General features: G+C 39.4%; 1 non-coding gene across 1 annotated transcript; it reads right to left on the reverse strand.

Moving 5' to 3' along the window:
* Positions 1-5,738: 5,738 nt before the first annotated feature.
* Positions 5,739-5,845, reverse strand: LOC147948287 (small nucleolar RNA R71). Its single transcript, XR_015586138.1, has one exon. It is a non-coding gene; the product is annotated as a small nucleolar RNA R71 (small nucleolar RNA).
* Between the last annotated feature and the right edge of the window lie 1,402 nt (positions 5,846-7,247).

The following is a 7,247-nucleotide window of genomic DNA, read 5'->3' on the forward strand; positions in this document are numbered from 1 at the left end:
AGCTGGTTACACATGCTCCAGCTTGATCACTGCTTCTGTGTCTCAACATATGTTTGTGTCAGACTTGTTCACTGCAACGTTCATTGCATCTGTGTCTGTACTTTCGGTTGTATCAGGTTTACCCATTGCTTCTTGATCATCTTTCTTGATTCTTATAACCAGTAACAACACCAATATACCTTCAATCTCTCCCTTTGTTATTGAGTTATAGAACTCAAGCTTTCTCTATTTTTGCACTTGATGATCTTCAAGCTTTCATGATGTAACTGAAACTTTGGCATCTTCATTACTTTGAGAGGATTCTGTCATTGTGATCTTCTCTCTTCTTTTTAATAGTTGCTCCTTTATGCCTTGTTGTCAGTCTTACAATTCTGTCAACACAATGTATCTTCAATCTCTCCCTTGTTGACTGAGTTGTAGGACTGATAAACGTTGATGATCTGCAACCTTTACATATCATGTTCTTGTTTCTTTTGGCATATCTGTTTCAATCAACTTCAATCTCGGTCAACACACAAATCAATCTCTCCCTTGTTGACTGAGTTGAAGAACTCTAGCTCTCTCTTAATCATAACCCATCAAGCTCATGATCTTGACCTGATCACATCTTCAATGAATATCAAACACCTCCAAGTGTTACCTGAACCACGACATAGCATAGCAGCAACAACAACTAGCATATGGGAGTAATTCAGAGAGTCTCTCTTTATAGCTCAGTTTGATATTCAACTTCATACAATGAAACCAACTCATCATCTTCAAACCTTGGATTTTGAATTTAACACCATCTTCTACATTTATCAAACATCTTCAAGTTGTGATAGCAACAATGACAAGCATAATAGCCCCAACAACTAGCAAATGGGAGGAAATACAAGAACTCTCCCTTTTTAGCGCAGTTTGATACTCAAGTAACCAATGACACAAAATCATCTTGCAAGGCAACCATAAAAACTCTCCCTGCTTGAGTGCATAACTATGGTAAAAAGTAACATATCAAGAGCATAGTCCAATGAAGAACTCATTAAGCATAATATTGATCCTCCTCTTGCTTTGGTGTTAAGAGTGCTTAGACTTGCCTGAACACTGCAGAAACTTCACACATACCAAAATCATAAAACCAGAACACGATATCAGCCATCAAACCATTGAGAATGAGTACTTGGTTACAATGACACAAATGAGAATAACTCAGAACTAGTTAACCCATCTTCAGAAATGTACTGCTGTCGCCAATAAGAACATGATCAAAGCCTGCCGTACGTACATGACAACTAATTTCTGCAGACAAAAGCACAAACCAGTTCTGAGCCTAGAACACTTCCTTGAGAACACAATTGTCAAACATCTTAAAATTCTCTTTGAACCTCATGAATCTTAACTTGATCAGAACCTCATTAGCACTAGCAAGCATTGTGTTTCATTTCAAAGTGCAGCCTTTGAACTATGGAAACCAAAACTGATCAGAAGCAGTAACATGATCATTAAAATAATACCTTTGTAGTTGCAGCGGAAACATAGACAATTCTTTCGAACCATGATTAGACAATTCTCTCGAACCATGATGATCTTGTGAAATGTAGCACTGACTGAATAGCCTTAACTTCTGTCTTTGTTTCTGCAGACTAGCTTGTTTAAGTAGTCTTAATCGAAAACTGTTTTTCATCCTTGCAAATATAGGCTTCAAAACGCTCTTCTTTACTAAGTCAGATCAGAGATCCATATACTGTACTTCATTAAGTAGAGGTATCTTCCATAACAACCAGTTACAATACAGATCACACCCATGCTTTTCTTGAAACTCCTCCTGAACCTCAAGCAATATACCAAACCAGAGATTTGGTACAAAACCACACGCACACAACACTTGCTTGCAACACCTAACAAGACATCATGACCATAATATCAACCACGTGTGCACACCGACTTTAACCAGAATTCTATACTTTAGCTTAAGAGCAACGTTGAGATAAATTCAGGTGAACATACCTTGAGGTAACCTTTAAACAACATCTTTTGATCCCAATAGTGAACCAGTGAATAAGACAGATGATTGCAGCTTATGTACTAGTTGTTGTCAATATTTGGAACAACCTTCTTCAACATACATAAGAAGAACCTCATATAAAATCCTCAGATTTAAAAACGAGAGTAGCAACAACTTCTTGAATTTTAAAACTAATGTCCCAACTTTCATTGACAAGACACTTCAGCTTCCTGGGTTACAACTTAACCGATGTTACTCAACTCTGAGTATTCTACCTCAGATTGATCCCGACCAGCATCTCCTTGCAGATGTCACTTAAGCTAACCTTGCAGAGCTGAACCAGAGTTACACAACTCTGAGTTTTCTTTATCATATTGATCCCGACCAAGAGTTCACTTCTCTCCCAGAGTAACTCGTCGCAAATGTTTCTTCTTTCAATGGCTTCTCTCACTTAGCTTATCTTCAATTCCTGCAGCATTTCTCTTTGCAAAAAGCCAGACATACCATAGCACAAACTCAGACTACAGAACAAACTATCACCTTCAGCAGCTTCAAAACCTCCCTTACTAAAAAGCTTCAGAGAACCATAAGACTTTTCAACAGAAAAATATGGGTTTCACATCTCCATAGTAACACTTCTCTCGTGACCTTAACTCCCAGCAGAGATTAATTCCTTGTAATCATATTCCATCATGCAGAAGATTTTACTTACATTGTCATAGCTTTGAGATAGTGACATAGAAGTGAATGTCTGCCTTGAACACTTCAGACTTTGGTGCAAGATATTCACCTTCAGATCATACTACTTTGCACACTTCTTCACAATCAACTTCATATTACTCACTGATGGATCTTAATACTTTGATTGTGATTACCAGACCTAGGAACATTAAGAACTTCTGTTTCTTTTTTCAACCATGAGGTCTTCAACTGAGCTTCTTCCCCTGCCTTGATGCAGAGCATAGACGAGATAACAAAACAGCCCAGAAAAATCCAAAAAGTTGTGAGATGATCAAGGACAGCAATAAGAAGCCACAGGAGAAAGCGGATCACAATTTGAGTTTACGGATTGAAAGTTAAGACCAAATTTCCAAAGCATATTGATAACTCTCTAATTTACATGTTTTAGACACCTTTTTTTGTCCATATTTTGCATTATATATACCCTAACCTTAGCATTTTTAGGTATATTAACTGTAGGAATTTGCATTTAGGCCATTTAGGGTGCTGCATTCTTGCATTTGTGCATTTTGGATGAAGCAGGTGCTTTAGAGCCTAAAATTGGGGAAAACAAGGTGAAACCCGAGCATATACCCAAAGGAGCTATTGTGTAAGAAGAACAGTCCAAACCTCAACCCGATCGAAGAGTATCCAAGAGCAGGAAGAACAACCCGAAGACCTACCTGAGGAACAACCCGACCATATCCTTTAGCACCGCCTCGAGCAGACCCTCGGGTAGGACTGGGCAGCTAGGTTAAAAGGGTTTCCATATATAAACCCTCCTCTTCTTCCTCTCGCCCTAGCACGCCGCAGACACTCAGAACAGAGAGCGAGAGCTTCTGAGAGAGAGACTGAGCGATTCAAACACTTTTTCCACTTTGTTAGGATTCATTTTTATTTCTTTTCGCAACTCTTTCTAGTTTTCAATTATGTACTCTTTTACTTTTATTCTATTTTCAATGCAATGCAATTTTCGTTTATTTGTGTTTTTTTGTTTTCCACTATGAGATCTGAGTAGCGAAATAAAGTTTCTAGGGATGGGATAGACAAATATGTGTTCTTGATCGGTTAGGATGTCTTAGCTTGATTGTTAATGTTACTCCCTCCGTTCTAATTTAGTTGTCGTTCTAGGATTTAATTTTTGTTTCATATTAGTTGTCGTTTTAGATTTTCAATGCAGATGTTTGATGAATATTCCAATCTTATTCCTGCTGCTTTAAAGTTTCAACCAATGAAAAAATTATAAAATATATTAATGAAGGGCAAAACATAAAATTTAATAGTTTCCTTAATTTGTGTGCAAAAACCTTAAACGACAGTTAAATTAGAACGGAGGGAGTATATGAATTCCTTTCTAGATTGGTGTTCTTAATGTTATTTTCAGGCCGAGAGGTTAAAACTAGATCTAGGGTGTTTTACCATCGAGAGATGTTGTTGAAATGCTTGAATCAGTCAATGCTAGAGATTTACTTACTTAGCCTAAGAGATTAGATGTGTAATGAGTTTATTGACAATAATGAATCGGTTTGTAATGCCTGCTTGGTCATGTTTCTCCAACGAGAGTTGGGTAGGGGAGTGACCAAGGTTGATTGTTTCTATCACGAGAGTGTTTTAGCAAGATTTCAGAGATTCATTGTCTAGGGAATATTTGCTTGAGGCATGTAGGATATCCCATATTGGTCAGGAACACTTTGGAGTCGATTACCCCATCCTTAGGAGCTTTCTTATCTTGATTGTTTAACTTTATTCCATAACTCGACCCTTTACCCAAACTGGTACTTGATCACCAGCTTCGTGTATACCAGGCCTGGCTCAATATATTACTGGGCCCTGTGCTATGTTGAAGATTATATAAAGTTATAGGCTTAGATATTTGATAAGTTAAAAAAATGGACCCTATTTTGCAATTATCTAAGCATTTAGGACCCTAAAATGTAAAGAAAAAACAGTCAAAAAGCGGGACCCGGTGCACTTTCACACCCCGCACACCCCTAGAGCCGGGCCTGGTGTATACCTTGAGATGTTCATCCTTGACTTCTTTATCCGATCACTCCACCTGATCCTGTACTCGAATGCTTGCATCGAGTGATTAGGTCGTGTGGTTCTTGTCTTTTTATTTACTTTAGCTTATTTTAGGATTGTTAGATTAAACCCCAATTATTGATTGGCTTGACTTGCTTGTCTCTGATCATATCTTATCTTCTAGCATAACAACCATTTGGATTGATAACCCTTTGTACTACAACTGCATAGGGAATTGATACCCTGGGTGAAAATCCTGTTATCAATTTGGCATCGTTGCCATTTGGTTGTATTTTATTTGCTACGTTTAAGATTTCAGTAATTGCTAGATCAAGTTCTTTTCTATTTTTTGGTTCGGAACTAACTTGTTTACTTTCGTGTTTGTTTGTTTTGCATTTCAGGTACAACCCGAGTACCCACCCGACCCGTCACTCGATCACATGGATCGGGTAGACCTTTGTGTACTCACTCGGTTCACTGATTGTGCATGCAAACGCGATCCAAGGGTAGCCAACACTTGAGTCCTTTCATCGATAACATCTACAGACCAAGGTTTCTCCGTCAACAACAAGTACCACAATTGCAACCAACAACAATTGAGGAGGTCATGAATAATTAGAATGGTCCACCAGTTTCTCAAGAAAGGACCAACATAGGAGCAGGAGATGCTCCATCTACTCACACTCAAAGACATGGCATTGTGCCATCTGTTGTTCAAAACAACAACTTTGAGATCAAGAGTAGTCTCATCCAGATGATACAGAGCAACAAGTTCCATGGAGTGCCAATGGAGGACCCATTGAACCATCTGGATGAGTTTGATAGGCTCTATAGCCTAACGAAGATTAATAGAGTTAGGGAAGATGGAATTAAACTTCGTCTTTTCCCATTTTCTTTGGGAGACAAAGCACACATCTGGGAGAAATCACTTCCTCATGAGTCCATCACCACTTGGGAAGCATGCAAAAAGGCGTTTCTAGCCAAATTCTTCTCCAACTCCAGAACCGCAAGACTGCAAAATGACATCTCCAGCTTTGTTCAGAAAAGCAATGAGACGTTCAATGAAGCTTGGGAACGTTTCAAGGGATACACAAGCAGATGCCCGCACCATGGATTCAGCAATGCTTCGTTGCTAAGTACACTATACCGAGTAGTAGTCCCTAAGATACGGATGTTGCTGGACACCGCTAGTAATGGTAATTTCCTCAACAAGGATGTTGATGAAGATTAGGATCTAGTAGAGAACTTAGCCCATTCTGATGGGCATTACAATGAGGAGTATGATCGCACTATCCGATCTTCTGGAGAGGATGATGCCAAGTACTAGAGAGACATGAAAGCCCTCAATGACAAATTGGACAAGCTCCTCAACCAGCAGCAACATGTCCATTCCATCTCAGAGGAAGACCAGTTTCATCAACAAGATGGGGAGAGTGCTCAGCTAGAGGATGTGAACTATATCAACAATCACGGAGGTTACAATAAACGTTACAACAACTACAAACCGAACCTTAATCTCTCCTACCGTAACCCGAATGTAGTAAATCCTCAAGACCAGATCTACCCTTCTGCAGTCCAAGGCAACCAAGGCCAGCAAAAGCCTTTTGTCCAATACAATCAAGGCTATGCTCCTAAGCAGCAGTACTCTGGCAATTACCACCACCCAATTGCACCACCTAGATTCCCACAACATCAAGGACCGCAGAACCAATCTCAAGACGCAGACCTACGAGGACTAATTCAGCAGATGATACAAAGTCAAGTCTCAGCTGCAATGGACAATGCAAAATGGTTCGCGGAGATGAGCAACAATATCGATTCTGGGGACAATGACCTGACCGCCAAGTATGACTCCCTCAATACTAAGTTGAAATACCTATAAGGCCAACTAATGTAGGGAGTAGAACGAGTAAATCGAGAAGTCAAACTTTGATAGTAAAAGCTTGAAGACTCGAGCTAAGATCTCGATGACTTGTGCAAGAAGAAACGAGATTCGAAGACTTGTGTTAAGAAGAGATATCTTCTGTATAATAAAATATTCAAGACCGTCTTACAAAGAAGCAAACAAAACACTTAAATAGAGAAGAGGACAAAGCCGTTAACCCTAATTAGATAATCTAGAAACATATATAGCATATCATAGTAAAAGGAAATACGTAATAAAAGGAAAATCCAAAGCACCAACAAAAAGTAAAGGTTGAGAAGAAGCTTCTAGATGCTACATCACCAACATAACACCCAACCACCTCCAAAACTCAACCAGCTTCCAGGTAAAGCTGTTCAGAAGCCAAAAGATTATGCTACTGCCCAGGCCATCTTTCTAGAAGATGTTGATGACAACCTCACTGAGGACAGCGATGTTTAAGATGGGGAGGATATGGATCACTATGGGATGTATGAGCACCAGTACTACATATTCGAGTATGAACTCGATTCTTCACCCGAGGAGGCTGATCGAGTTGATGACCGAGCACCGGTTCGAGAATCACAAACCAATGCACCACCCAAGGCTGAACCC

This window comes from Camelina sativa, chromosome 2, assembly GCF_030686135.1.
Source record: "Camelina sativa cultivar CO46 ecotype springtype chromosome 2, ASM3068613v1".
Classification (NCBI taxonomy): domain Eukaryota; kingdom Viridiplantae; phylum Streptophyta; class Magnoliopsida; order Brassicales; family Brassicaceae; genus Camelina; species Camelina sativa.